We start from the raw sequence: 15,000 nt of genomic DNA, 5'->3' as shown, positions 1-15,000 counted from the left end.
TGTCGGAGCGTTTGGTGGGGTTTCTCGCATTGGCTCTTCCGAGGCCCGGTTGCCACCCTGGCGCGCACGAAGTCGGAAGTAGGGTTAATTGCCCGGGTGCGCACCTTTGCCAGGGTGGGCACCTTACCTGGGCTGCGCACCAGGGCGGGCTCAAGATGGCATGCGCGTTCCGTTTTTTTCACTATCTTTCAAAACGGAAATTTTAAAATCTCCTTTTTTTTTTGCCTTTTCTGGAAATTAGTGAAGGCAGCGCATCAAAGGTGCGCACCTCGCTGCCCACCTTGGTGTGCTCTGAGGTGCGCACCCGGGAGCGCTACGAAGTGTGCTCCAAGGTGCGGCGTGCACGTTGTCGGAGCCCGGTTTGCCCCGGGTGCGCACCTCGCCTGCACCTTGGCCGGGGTGGGCACCTTGGCTGGGTTTGCCCAGGGTGCGCTCCGAAGCGGGGTTACTGGAGCGCCCCCTCTTTTTTTGTCAGAGCGTTTGGTGGGGTTTCTCGCATTGGCTCTTCCCAGGCCCGGTTGTTGGGTGCGCTCCCACCCTGGCGCGCGCGAAGTTGGAAGTTGGGTTAATTGCCCGGGCGCGCACCTTCGCCAGGGTGGGCACCTTGGTGCGCACACCTTGGCTGGGCTGCGCACCAGGGCGGGCTCAAGATGGCACCAGCATTCCCTTTTTCTCACTATCTTTCAAAACGGAAATTTTAAAATCTCGTTTTTTTTTTGCCTTTTATGGAAATTAGTGAAGGCATCGCATCAAAGGTGCGCACCTCGCTGCCCACCTTGGTGTGCTCCGAGGTGCCCACCACGGTGCGCAACGCCGGTGCGAACCCGGGAGCGCCCCGATGTGTGCTCCAAGGTGCGGCGTGCACGAAGTCGGACCCCGGTTTGCCCCGGGTGCGCACCTCGCGTGCACCTTGGTGCGCACACCTTGGCTGGGTTGCGCGGCCTGGTGGGCACCATGGTGCGCACCAAGGAGCGCTCCGAAGTGTGCTCCAAGGTGCGGCGTGCACGAAGTCGGAGCCCGGTTTGCCCCGGGTACGCACCTCGCGTGCACCTTCGCCGGGGTGGGCACCTCGGCTGGGTTGCGCGCCCTGGTGCGCACCAAGGAGCGCTCCGAAGTGTGCTCCAAGGTGCGGCGTGCACGAAGTCGGAGCCCGGTTTGCCCCGGGTGCGCACCTTCGCCGCGGTGCGCACCATGGCGTGCACGAAGTCGGAGCCCGGTTTGCCCCGGGTGCGCACCTCGCGTGCACCTTCGGCGGGGTTGCGCGCCCTGGTGGGCACCATGGTGCGCACCAAGGAGCGCTCCGAAGTGTGCTCCAAGGTGCGGCGTGCACGAAGTCGGAGCCCGGTTTGCCCCGGGTGCGCACCTCGCGTGCACCTTCGGCGGGGTTGCGCGCCCTGGTGGGCACCATGGTGCGCACCAAGGAGCGCTCCGAAGTGTGCTCCAAGGTGCGGCGTGCACGAAGTCGGAGCCCGGTTTGCCCCGGGTGCGCACCTCGCGTGCACCTTCGCCGCGGTGGGCACCATGGCGTGCACGAAGTCGGAGCCCGGTTTGCCCCGGGTGCGCACCTCGCGTGCACCTTCGCCGGGGTGGGCACCTCGGCTGGGTTGCGCGCCCTGGTGCGCACCAAGGAGCGCTCCGAAGTGTGCTCCAAGGTGCGGCGTGCACGAAGTCGGAGCCCGGTTTGCCCCGGGTGCGCACCTCGCGTGCACCTTCGCCAGGGTGGGCACCTCGGTGCGCACACCTTCTCAATGTTTTCTTGCCTTTTCTGGAAATTGGTGAAGGCAGCGCATCAAAGGTGCGCACCTCGGTGTGCTCCGAGGTGCGAACCCGAGAGCGCTCCGAGGTGCCCACGAAGTCGAAAGTCGGGTTAATTGCATTGTTTTCCCCGGGTGCGCTCCGAGGTGCGCAACATCGGCGCGCACCAAGGAGGGCTCCGAAGTGTGCTCCAAGGTGCGCACGATGGCGTGCACCTCTGGTGCGCACGATTCGGAGCTCGGTTTGACCGGGGTGCGCACACCTTGGCTGGGTTGCGCACCTTTTGTGCGCTCCAAGGTGCGCACGAAGTCGGAGCTCGGTTTGCCCCGGGTGCGCACCTTCGCCAGGGTGCGCACCTTGATGCGCACGCCTTGGCTGGGCTGCGCACCTTGGTGGGCGCCATGGTGCGCACCTTTCGTGCGCTCCAAGGTGCGCACGAAGTCGGAGCTCGGTTTGCCCCGGGTGCGCACCTTGGTGGGCGCCATGGTGCACTCCGAGGTGCCCAAGATTGGTGCGCACCAAGGAGCGCTCCGAAGTGCGCTCCAAGGTGCGCGCGAAGTCGAAAGTTGGGTTAATTGTCCGGTTTGCCTCGGGTGCGCACCTTGCGTGCACCTTCGCCAGGGTGGGCGCCTTGGTGCGCACACCTTGGCTGGGCTGCGCACACCTTGGCACCCGCGTTTCCTTCATTTTAAATTTTTTTTTTTTACAATCTCTCAAGTGGGAAATTCTATAATCTCAACTTTTTTTGCCTTTTCAGGAAACTTTTGAATGGAGCGCATCATTGGTGCGCTCCGAAGTGTGCTCCAAAGCTCTCTCCAGCTGCGTGCACCTGCCCCGGCCGCGCACCCGGCCCCGCCCAGCTTCGCTCACCTGTCCCGGGCGTCTGGTGCGGAACCTTAGAGTAAGAAACATCACCGTGCACCTTGGCCAACGTGCGCGACTCGACCGAGCGCGCACTGGCCGAGGTGCACACCGATTTCACCTGGGTGCGCGCGCAGCACCTCGGGCGCACCGGGGTGCGCGCACAACGCCCGGGTTGCACCGTGGCCTGTGTGCTCGGGGTGCCTCGGGTGCGCGCTCGGTGTCGCCCCCGCGCGCGCGGTAGTGCGGGCAGCGCACCCCGGCCCGGCCCGGCCCCGACGAGAACGCAAACGGGCAAAAGGTTTATTCAAATAGCATTGCGACGCCCGGCGAAAAACTAAAAAAGGGTGCAACACCGGGACTTCCCGGGAGGTCACCCATCCCAGTACTACTCCGGCCCAAGCGCGCTTAACTGCGGAGTTCTGATGGGATCCGGTGCACTAATGCTGGTATGATCGCACCCGTTATGAGCTTGTCGCAGTGTGTACTTAGCAAACCGCGACCCACGTGCGAATCCACCCCGGCCACCCACCCCCGTCGAGGTGCACACCCTCCCTCGCGAAGTGCGCCCCGTTCGCCAAGTGTGAGCCCTGCCCGGGTGCGCGCACCTTGCTAGGGCGTCGGGTGTGCACCCGGCCCGGCCTACGTGCGTGCACCTGGAGGGGGCGTCGTGTGCGTGCAGTGTCCCGTCTGCAACGCGGTGCCCACACACCACCTCGGGCGCAACGACCTGCGCTCACATGTGGGCCGAGTGCACCTTGGTGCATGTTCGGGGCGCCTCGGGTGCACGCTCGATCTTGCCCCGGTGCACCAAGGCGCTCGGTTTGCCCCGGGTGCGCACTTGGTGCAAGGTGGGCACCCAAAATAGGGATCAAGCACCAAAACACAAGTTTCGGGATGCAAAATGGGACCCAAGGACCACAAATGCGTTCCAAGACCCATGATGGGTCCACGAGAACAAAAATGTGTTCCGAGACTTAATAAACAAATATTGGGTTTTAGGAGAAGAAACATGCTCTGATGCCCAAAACGAGAATCGACCCCGAAAAGGCCACAGGCCAAAAGTGGGATGCGAGACAAAAAAAAATGGGACCCGAGGACCAAAATTGGGTTCCCAGGTCGAAGACAGGGCAACCGGACAAGAAACGACCTCTAAGGCTCGAAATGAGTCCCGACGACTAAAACTTGACAAGAAGCACCCATCAGGCACCCAACTCGACACCCATGGGATGCCGACCCACCCGGGCTTCCACCTAGCACACCTTGGCACCCACCCACCCTCGCACCCAACCTCGCACCCAACTTAGCACCTTTGAACCCACATTGGCACTCACCCTGACCCTGGCACCTTGGAACCCACATTGGCACTCACCTTGACCCTGGCACCCACCTTTGCACTCACCTTGGGACCCACCCTGGCTCCCACCTCGGCACCCACCCAGACACCCACCTTGGTTCCTTGGCACCCACCTTGGATCCTTGGCACCCACCCCGACACCCACCTTGGCACGCAACTTGGCTACTTGCCACCCACCTTGGCTCCTTGACGCCCACCCCGACAACCACCCCGTGACCTACCCTGGCTAGGGTTGGTGCACACCCACCCTGGTGCCCACCTTGGCACCCACCCTATGACCCACCTTGGCACGCACCTTAGTACCCACCCCGTTACCCACCCTAGGACCCACCCCGTGACCCACCTTGGCCAGGGTGGGTGCACCCACCCTGGTGCCCACCTTGGCACCCACCCATCCTAGCACCCAGCCTGTGACCGGGCTTGGAACCCAACCTTGCACCCGCACCCGTCTTGGCCAGTGTGGGTGCGCACCCATCCTGGCACCCACGTTGTGACACACCCTTTAACCCACGCACCCTAGCACCCACGTTGGCACCCACCTTGGAACCCAACCTAGCAACTTGGCACCCACCCCGTGACCCACCTTGGCATCCACCATAGCAGTCGCCGACTTGGCACCCACCTCGGCACCCACCTTGACACTTGTGGACCCACCTTGCCACTCACCCTAGCATCGACCCATCCTAGCACCCACCCTGGCACCTTTGCACCCTAGCACTCACCCATCCTAGCACCTAACCTGTGACCCACCTTGACACTCACCCTCGCACCCACCTTGGAACCCAACCTAGCACCCACCCACCCTGACACCAACCCTAGCACCTACCCACCCTTGCACCCACCCTGTGACCCATCTTGGCACCCACCCATCCTACCACTCAACCTATCACCCACCTTCTCACCCACCTTGGCATCCACCTTAGCACCCACCCACACTGGCACCTTGGCACCCACCTCGGGCAAGGTGGGTGCACACCCACCCTGGCACCCAATTTAGAACCCACCGAGCATGTTACCCACCTTGGCACCCACATTGCAGCCCACCCTAGTACCCACCCTATGACCCACATTGGCATCCACACCCTAGCACCCAGGCACCTCGACACCCGCCTTGACACCCACCCTAGCACTGAACCTGTGACCCACCTTGGAACTCACCCTAGAACCCACCCACCCTGTGAACCACCTTGGCATCCACCTTAGCACCCACCCACCTTGGCACCCACTCTAGCACTCACCCATCCTAACACCCAACTTGTTACCCACCTTGGCACCCGCCCTCGCGTCCACCTTGAAACCCACCCTAGCACCCACCCACGCAGGAGCCCACCTTGGCACCCAACCTAACACCCACGCATCCTGGCACCCAACTTGTGACCCACCTTGGAACCCACCCTAGTACCCACCTTTGAACCCACTATATCACCAACCCACCTTGGCACCCACCCTATGACCCTCTTTGGAATCCACCCTAGCACGCACCCACCCTGGCACCCACCATGGAGCGCACCCTAGCACCCACCCACCTCGGCACGCACCTCAACACCCACCTTGGTGTGCGCACTGCGCCAACCTCTCAAAGACCCTATGTGGTGCGCTCCAAAGTGTACACCTTTGGTGCGCTCCAAGGTGCGCACCTTTGGTGCACACCGAGGTGCACACCAAAGTGTGCACCGAGGTGAGCACCAAAGTGCACTCCAGGGTGCACACCAAGGCGTGCACCTTTGGTGCGGTCAATGCAAACGAATTCGGAAGTTGGGGTCGATGTCCTAATCGCTGCTGCAGACTACACGTATGAGAATCGGACAAATAGCTTTATATAGGGGAGGTGTTGCGTTTGATGGGTCGACTCCCCTGGTTGTGTGCACTGCACCAACTTCAAAGACCCTGTCTTGTTTAAGAAGTCAAAAGTTGGGGTGGATGTCCTAATCATTGCTGCAGTCTACGCATGTATGAGAATCAGACAAATAGCTTATATAGGGGAGGTGTTGCATTCGGTGGGTTGACTCCCCTGGTTGTGCGCACTGCGCCAACCTCAAAGACCCCGCATAGCAGAAGAAGTCGGAAGTCGGATTTTGGTGAGCACCAAGGCGTGCACCTTTGGTGCGGTCAACGCAGACGAATTCAGAAGTTGGGGTGGATGTCCTAATCGTTGTTGCAGGCTACACATGTATGAGAATCAGACAAATAGCTTATATAGGGGAGGTGTTGGGTTTGATGGGTCAACTCCCTTGGTTGTGCGCATTACGCCAACCTCAAAGACCTTGTTTTCGTTAAGAAGTCAAAAGTTGGGGTCAATGTCCTAATGGCTCCTGCAGGCTACACATGTATGAGAATCGGACAAATAGCTTATATAGGGGAGGTGTTGGGTTTGATGGGTCGACTCCCCTGGTTGTGCGCATTACGTCAACCTCAAAGACCTTGTTTTCGTTAAGAAGTCAAAAGTTGGGGTCGATGTCCTAATTGCTCCTGTAGACTACACATGTATGAGAATCAGACAAATAGCTTATATAGGGGAGGTGTTGGGTTTGATGGGTTGACTCCCCTAGTTGTTCGCATTACACCAACCTCAAAGACCTTGTTTTCGTTTAGAAGCCGAAAGTTGGGGTCGATGTCCTAATTGCTCCTGCAGGCTACGCATGTATGAGAATCAGACAAATAGCTTATATAGGGGAGGTGTTGGGTTTGATGGGTCGACTCCCCTGGTTGTGCGCATTGCGCCAACCTCAAAGACCCTGCATTGCGGATGAAGTCGAAAGTCAGAGTTTGGTGTGCTACAAGGTGTGGTCGAAGGTGCTCACCTAGGTGTGCACCTTTGGAGCACAGGAAAAGTGCCCTCCAAAAGTGCGCACCTTTGGAGTGCACAAAAGTGCCCTCCAAAAGTGCGCACCTTTGGAGCGCAGAAAAGTGCCCTCCAAAAAGTGCCCTCCAAAAGTGCGCACCTTTGGAGCGCAGAAAAGTGCCCTCCAAAAAGTGCCCTCCAAAAGTGCGCACCTTTGGAGCGCAGAAAAGTGCCCTCCAAAAAGTGCCCTCCAAAAGTGCGCACCTTTGGAGCGCAGAAAAGTGCCCTCCAAAAAGTGCCCTCCAAAAGTGCGCACCTTTGGAGCGCAGAAAAGTGCCCTCCAAAAAGTGCCCTCCAAAAGTGCGCACCTTTGGAGCGCAGAAAAGTGCCCTCCAAAAAGTGCCCTCCAAAAGTGCGCACCTTTGGAGCGCAGAAAAGTGCCCTCCAAAAAGTGCCCTCCAAAAGTGCGCACCTTTGGAGCGCAGAAAAGTGCCCTCCAAAAAGTGCCCTCCAAAAGTGCGCACCTTTGGAGCGCAGAAAAGTGCCCTCCAAAAAGTGCCCTCCAAAAGTGCGCACCTTTGGAGCGCAGAAAAGTGCCCTCCAAAAAGTGCCCTCCAAAAGTGCGCACCTTTGGAGCGCAGAAAAGTGCCCTCCAAAAGTGCGCACCTTTGGAGCGCACAAAAGTGCCCTCCAAAAGTGCGCACTTTTGGTGCGCACCAAGGCGCTGGTTCGGTCGTTGCAGGCGAGTTCGGAAGTTGGGGTCGATGTCCTGAGCGGAGGTGCAAACTACACAGGTGTCGGAATCGGACAAATAGCTTATATAGGGGAGGTGTATGCTTCGATGGGTCGACTCCCCAGGTTGAGCGCACCGCGCCAACCTCAAAGACCCTACGGTATGGATGAAGTCGGAAGTTGGGTCCGATGACCGATTCGATTAGTAGGTATGCTCATGAGGTCGGAATTTGGGTCCGATGACCTGCCATGTGCAGGAAGGCGAATGTTGACACTGTGCGTTGCAAGGTGCACACCAAGGCGCTGGTGCGGTCTTTTTAGTCGAGTTCGGAAGTTGGGGTCGATGTCCTGATCGGAGGTGCAAGCTACACAGGTGTGGGAATCGGACAAATAGCTTATATAGGGGAGGTGTATGCTTCGTTGGGTCGACTCCCCGGGTTGAGCGCACCGCGCCAACCTCAAAGACCCTACGGTATGGATGAAGTCGGAAGTTGGGTCCGATGACCGATTCGATATGTAGGCATACTCGCGAGGTCGGAATTTGGGTCCGATGACCTGCCACGTGCAGGAAGGCGAATGTTGGCACTGTGCGTTGCAAGGTGCGCACCAAGGCGCTGGTTCGGTCGTTGGAGGCGAGTTCGGAAGTTGGGGTCGATGTCTTGATCGGAGGTGCAAACTACACAGGTGTGGGAATCGGACAAATAGCTTATATAGGGGAGGTGTATGCTTCGTTGGGTCGACTCCCCGGGTTGAGCGCACCGCGCCAACCTCAAAGACCCTACGGTATGGATGAAGTCGGAAGTTGGGTCCGATGACCGATTCGATATGTAGGCATACTCGCGAGGTCGGAATTTGGGTCCGATGACCTGCCATGTGCAGGAAGGCGAATGTTGGGACTGTGCGTCGCAAGGTGCGCACCAAGGCGCTGGTGCCGTCGTTGCAGTCGAGTTCGGAAGTTGGGGTCGATGTCCTGGTCAGAGGTGCAAACTACACAGGTGTGGGAATCGGACAAATAGCTTATATAGGGGAGGTGTATGCTTCGATGGGTCGACTCCCTGGGTTGAGCGCACCGCGCCAACCTCAAAGACCCTACAGTATGGATGAAGTCGGAAGTTGGGTCCGATGACCGATTCGATACGTAGGCATATTGGCGAGGTCTGAATTTGTGTCCGATGACCTGCCATGCGCAGGAAGGCGGAATTTGGGTCCGATGACCGAGTTGATGGCGTGCCATGCGCAGAAAGGCGGAATTTGGGTCCGATGACCGAGTTGATGTTGATGGCCCGCCATGCACAGGAAGGCGGAATTTGGGTCCGATGACCGATTTGAAGGCGTGCCATACGCAAAAAGGCGGAGTTTGGGTCCGATGACCGAGTTGATATTGATGGCCCGCCATGCGCAGGAAGGCGGAATTTGGGTCCGATGACCTGACATACGCATGGAGTCCGACTCGGGGGCCGATGTTCGATTCGATGACTTGCATTGTGGGTAAAGTCGGAAGTTGTGGTCTTTGACCCGATTCGATGACCAGACTTCGGCTGCTTGAGAATCGGACAAATAACTTATATAGGGGAGGTAGTGTTCTCGAGCATCCTCCCCCCGTGCCCGTTTATGTCGATTGATGCTGGTGCTCGACTGGTTGGAGCGCTCGGATGCAAAAATCTTGCACCAGGATTTATCGATTGTGATGGACACGGCAAGTCTCCTGATTGCTATGCAGGAGCTCATCGTGAATCTCTATGCGGCCTTGGTATGGACTCGACCTGCGGAATGGTTCGGCAATGGTAGTCGCTCCAACACGTCCTTGCAATGGCCACAGAGGTGATTCGACTAGAGCTCCAGTCTAGCTTTTGGGTTGCTTGGCGGACTGGTATAGCCGCGATCGAGTTCCGGCCATGAACGTTTTAGATAGCTCTTGGGCTTTCTGGGACGGAAGTCGGAAGTTTGGGCTGTTGTCCGATTTGATGACCATTCTTCGGATGTGTGAGAATCGGACAAATAACTTATATAGGGGACTGTGTTGTCTCACGCAGCCCCCTCCGTGCCCCTCTATCTCGACCGATGTTGGTGCTTGAAAGGGTTGGGATCGCTCGGATTTATAAACGTGCACCACCATTTGTCGAGTGTGAGGGACGCGGCAGGTCTCCTAAATGCTATGCGGGCGCTCTCTGAGAATCTCTATCCGGCCTCGACACAGACTAGTCTTGCTGAATGGTTTGGCACTGGTAGTCGATCCAACACGTCGTTGTTGTGGCCGCCTAGGCGATTCGATTCGAGCCCCCGTCTAGCTTTTGGGTTGCTTGGCGGATTTTGCCCTATCCGCAAGTGAGCTCGGTCCCTAAACGTTCGAGAAACCCGATTGCTATGCGCCGACTCTCTTTCTTGCGAGCCTCCATCTAGCTTTTGGGTCTCTACGGAACGGAAGTCGGAATCTGGGACCGTTGTTTGATTCGACGAGGCAGACTACGGTTGTGCGAGAATCGGACAAATAACTTATATAGGGGAGGTGTTGACTGGAGCATTCTCCCCCGTGCCCCTCTAACTCGACCAATGCTGGCGCTCGAACGGTGGTAGCGCTCGGATTTTCATTGAGCGCCAGCATTGGTCGATTTAGAGGGGCATGCGAGATTCCCGAATGCTATGCGAGGGCTCTAACGGAAATGTCTATTGGTTTCGGTATGGATGCAATTGCGAGTGGTTCGGCAAAGGTAGTCGTTCCGATGCGTCCATGTCGTGGCCAAATCGATAATTCGATTTGAGCCCTCGTATAGCATTTGGGTCTCTCGATGTGATTCCGCATTCCAGTCCCTTTGGGCACTGCTTGAGCCGCATCCCAGGGGGTTCCCTTCCCAATAATCTGCCTCGCAACCCGATTGCTATGCGGTGAGGCTCCTCGGCCGCCTCGGAACTATCTGTGTATCAGACGCATCGCGGGATAAGGGGTTGGCAACGGTAGTCGCCCCAAGCGCGTCCGATGCTTGGACCATTCCGAGGCGGCCCTGAAGCCTCTTCCGTCTAGCCGTTGGGTCCTTCTCGCCGCATCCCTCGCCTCGCACCCCGATTGCTATGCGGTGAGGCTCCTCGGCCGCCTCGGAACTATCTGTGTATCGGACGCGTCGCGGGATAAGGGGTTGTCACTGGTAGTCGCCCCAAGCGCGTCCGATGCTTGGACCATTCCGAGGCGGCCCTGAAGCCTCTTCCGTCTAGCCGTTGGGTCCTTCTCGCCGCATCCCTCGCCTCGCACCCCGATTGCTATGCGGTGAGGCTCCTCGGCCGCCTCGGAACTATCTGTGTATCGGACGCGTCGCGGGATAAGGGGTTGTCATTGGTAGTCGCCCCAAGCGCGTCCGATGCTTGGACCATTCCGAGGCGGCCCTGAAGCCTCTTCCGTCTAGCCGTTGGGTCCTTCTCGCCGCATCCCTCGCCTCGCACCCCGATTGCTATGCGGTGAGGCTCCTCGGCCGCCTCGGAACTATCTGTGTATCGGACGCGTCGCGGGATAAGGGGTTGTCACTGGTAGTCGCCCCAAGCGCGTCCGATGCTTGGACCATTCCGAGGCGGCCCTGAAGCCTCTTCCGTCTAGCCGTTGGGTCCTTCTCGCCGCATCCCTCGCCTCGCACCCCGATTGCTATGCGGTGAGGCTCCTCGGCCGCCTCGGAACTATCTGTGTATCGGACGCGTCGCGGGATAAGGGGTTGTCACTGGTAGTCGCCCCAAGCGCGTTCGATGCTTGGACCATTCCGAGGCGGCCCTGAAGCCTCTTCCGTCTAGCCGTTGGGTCCTTCTCGCCGCATCCCTCGCCTCGCACCCCGATTGCTATGCGGTGAGGCTCCTCGGCCGCCTTGGAACTATCTGTGTATCGGACGCGTCGCGGGATAAGGGGTTGTCACTGGTAGTCGCCCCAAGCGCGTCCGATGCTTGGACCATTCCGAGGCGGACCCGAAGCCTCTTCCGTCTAGCCGTTGGGTCCTTCTCGCCGCATCCTTCGCCTCGCACCCCGATTGCTATGCGGTGAGGCTCCTCGGCCGCCTCGGAACTATCTGTGTATCGGACGCGTCGCGGGATAAGGGGTTGTCACTGGTAGTCGCCCCAAGCGCGTCCGATGCTTGGACCATTCCGAGGCGGACCCGAAGCCTCTTCCGTCTAGCCGTTGGGTCCTTCTCGCCGCATCCCTCGCCTCGCACCCCGATTGCTATGCGGTGAGGCTCCTCGGCCGCCTTGGAACTATCTGTGTATCGGACGCGTCGCGGGATAAGGGGTTGTCACTGGTAGTCGCCCCAAGCGCGTCCGATGCTTGGACCATTCCGAGGCGGACCCGAAGCCTCTTCCGTCTAGCCGTTGGGTCCTTCTCGCCGCATCCCTCGCCTCGCACCCCGATTGCTATGCGGTGAGGCTCCTCGGCCGCCTTGGAACTATCTGTGTATCGGACGCGTCGCGGGATAAGGGGTTGTCACTGGTAGTCGCCCCAAGCGCGTCCGATGCTTGGACCATTCCGAGGCGGACCCGAAGCCTCTTCCGTCTAGCCGTTGGGTCCTTCTCGCCGCATCCCTCGCCTCGCACCCCGATTGCTATGCGGTGAGGCTCCTCGGCCGCCTTGGAACTATCTGTGTATCGGACGCGTCGCGGGATAAGGGGTTGTCACTGGTAGTCGCCCCAAGCGCGTCCGATGCTTGGACCATTCCGAGGCGGCCCCGAAGCCTCTTCCGTGTAGCCGTTGGGTCCTTCTCGCCGCATCCCTCGCCTCGCACCCCGATTGCTATGCGGTGAGGCTCCTCGGCCGCCTTGGAACTATCTGTGTATCGGACGCGTCGCGGGATAAGGGGTTGTCACTGGTAGTCGCCCCAAGCGCGTCCGATGCTTGGACCATTCCGAGGCGGCCCCGAAGCCTCTTCCGTGTAGCCGTTGGGTCCTTCTCGCCGCATCCCTCGCCTCGCACCCCGATTGCTATGCGGTGAGGCTCCTCGGCCGCCTTGGAACTATCTGTGTATCGGACGCGTCGCGGGATAAGGGGTTGTCACTGGTAGTCGCCCCAAGCGCGTCCGATGCTTGGACCATTCCGAGGCGGACCTGAAGCCTCTTCCCTCTAGCCGTTGGGGCTTTCTCGCCGCATCCCTCGCCTCGCACCCTGATTGCTATGCTGTGAGGCTCCTCGGCCGCCTTGGAACTATCTGTGTATCGGACGCATCGCGGGATAAGGGGTTGGCAGTGGTAGTCGCCCCAAGCGCATCCGATGCTTGGACCATTCCGAGGCGGCCCTGCAGCCTCTTCCGTCTAGCCGTTGGGGCCATCTCGCCGCATCCCCCACCTCGCACCACGATTGCTATGCGGTGAGGCTCCTTGGCCGCCTCGGAACTATCTGTGTATCGGACGCATCGCGGGATAAGGGGTTGTCACTGGTAGTCGCCCCAAGCGCGTCCGATGCTTGGACTATTCCGAGGCGGCCCTGCAGCCTCTTCCGTCTAGCCGTTGGGGCCATCTCGCTGCATCCCCCACCTCCTCGGCCGCCTCGGAACTATCTGTGTATCGGACGCATCGCGGGATAAGGGGTTGGCAGTGGTAGTCGCCCCAAGCGCGTCCGATGCTTGGACTATTCCGAGGCAGCCCTGCAGCCTCTTCCGTCTAGCCTTTGGGGCCATCTCGCCGCATCCCTCGCCTCGCACCCCGATTGCTATGCGGTGAGGCTCCTCGGCCGCCTGGGAACTATCTTCGTATCGGACGCATCGCGGGATAAGGGGTTGTCACTGGTAGTCGCCCCAAGCGCGTCCGATGCTTGGACTATTCCGAGGCGGCCCTGTGGCCTCTTCCGTCTAGCCATTGGGGCCATCTCGCCGCATCCCCCACCTCGCACCCCGATTGCTATGCGGTGAGGCTCTTCGGCCGCCTTGGAACTATCTTCGTATCGGACGCATCGCGGGATAAGGGGTTGTCACTGGTAGTGGCCCCAAGCGCGTCCGATGCTTGGACTATTCCGAGGCGGCCCTGCAGCCTCTTCCGTCTAGCCGTTGGGGCCATCTCGCCGCATCCCCCACCTCGCACCCCGATTGCTATGCGGTGAGGCTCCTCGGCCGCCTTGGAACTATCTTCGTATCGGACGCATCGCGGGATAAGGGGTTGTCACTGGTAGTCGCCCCAAGCGCGTCCGATGCTTGGACTATTCCGACGCGGCCCTGTGGCCTCTTCCGTCTAGCCGTTGGGGCCATCTCGCCGCATCCCCCACCTCGCACCCCGATTGCTATGCGGTGAGGCTCCTCGGCCGCCTTGGAACCATCTTCGTATCGGACGCATCGCGGGATAGGGGGCTGTCACTGGTAGTCGCCCCAAGCGTGTCCGATGCTTGGACCATTCCTAGGCGGCCCTGAAGCCTCTTCCGTCTAGCCGTTGGGGCCTTCCCGCCCCATCCCTCGCCTCGCACCCCCGATTGCTATGCGGTGAGGCTCCTCGGCCGCCTTGGAACCATCTGTGTATCGGACGCATCGCGGGATAAGGGGTTGGCACTGGCAGTCGCCCCAAGCGCGTCCGATGCTTGGACCATTCCGAGGTGGCCCTGAAGCCTCTTCCGTCTAGCCGTTGGGGCCTTCCCGCCCCATCCCTCGCCTCGCACCCCGATTGATATGCGGTGAGGCTCCTCGGCCGCCTTGGAACTATCTGTGTATCGGACGCATCGCGGGATAAGGGGTTGGCACTGGTAGTCGTCCCAATCGCATCCGATGCTTGGACCATTCCGAGGCGGCCCTGCAGCCTCTTCCGTTTAGCCGTCGGGGCCTTCCCGCCGCATCCCTCGCCTCGCATCCCGATTCCTATGCGGTGAGTCTTCTCGGCCGCCGCGGAACTATACCTGTTATTGCTACTGCATCCTTCGGCTGGTAACCTCCTCTGCCGCCTTGGAACGTTCTCTTTGTCGGACGCGTCGCGGGATAAGGGGTTGGCACTGGTAGTCGCCCCAAGCGCGCCCGATGCATAGACCGCTCCGAGTCGACCTTGCTTTCAGCCTCTCACATGCATAGACCTCTCTGAGTCGACCCTGCAGCCTCTCACGTTTAGCCTTTGGAATCTCGCCTCACAACATGATTGCTATCCTTGATGCATCCCTTGCCTCGAGCCCTGATTGCTTTCTTGGCTGCATCCCTCCTCTCCTCACAGCCCGGTTGTCATCACTGCTTCATCCGTCGCTTCATGCATTCTGGCTGCTGGGCCCTTCCCACCGCACACCTCGATTGCTATCTCTTCTGCATCACACACCCCGATTGCTATCTCTGCTACATCCCTCGGCTCTCACTTCTGCATCCTTCGCCTCACACCTCGATTGCTATCAATGCTGCATCCGTAACCTCACACCCCGATTGCTATGCGGGGAGGCTCCTTGGCCGCCTTGGAAATTTCTGTGTGTCGGACGCACCGCGGGATAAGGGGTTGGCACTGGTAGTCGCCCCAAGTGCGCCCGATTCTTAGACCGCTTCGAGGTGACCTCGTAGCCTCTTTCGTCCAGGCTTCCTGCCTTCAACGCCCTTTTTAC

At 59.7% G+C, this 15,000-nt stretch overlaps 1 non-coding gene across 1 annotated transcript; it reads right to left on the bottom strand.

Annotated features, from left to right (window-relative positions):
• Window positions 1-2,960: 2,960 nt before the first annotated feature.
• On the bottom strand, window positions 2,961-3,079 carry LOC131861370 (5S ribosomal RNA). The gene has a single exon (XR_009360444.1). It is a non-coding gene; the product is annotated as a 5S ribosomal RNA (ribosomal RNA).
• Between the last annotated feature and the right edge of the window lie 11,921 nt (window positions 3,080-15,000).

Source organism: Cryptomeria japonica, unplaced genomic scaffold (genome assembly GCF_030272615.1).
Source record: "Cryptomeria japonica unplaced genomic scaffold, Sugi_1.0 HiC_scaffold_26, whole genome shotgun sequence".
Lineage (NCBI taxonomy): Eukaryota > Viridiplantae > Streptophyta > Pinopsida > Cupressales > Cupressaceae > Cryptomeria > Cryptomeria japonica.
The sequence above is the reverse complement of the archived record's forward strand: the minus strand, read 5'-3'. Positions and strand labels throughout refer to the sequence as shown.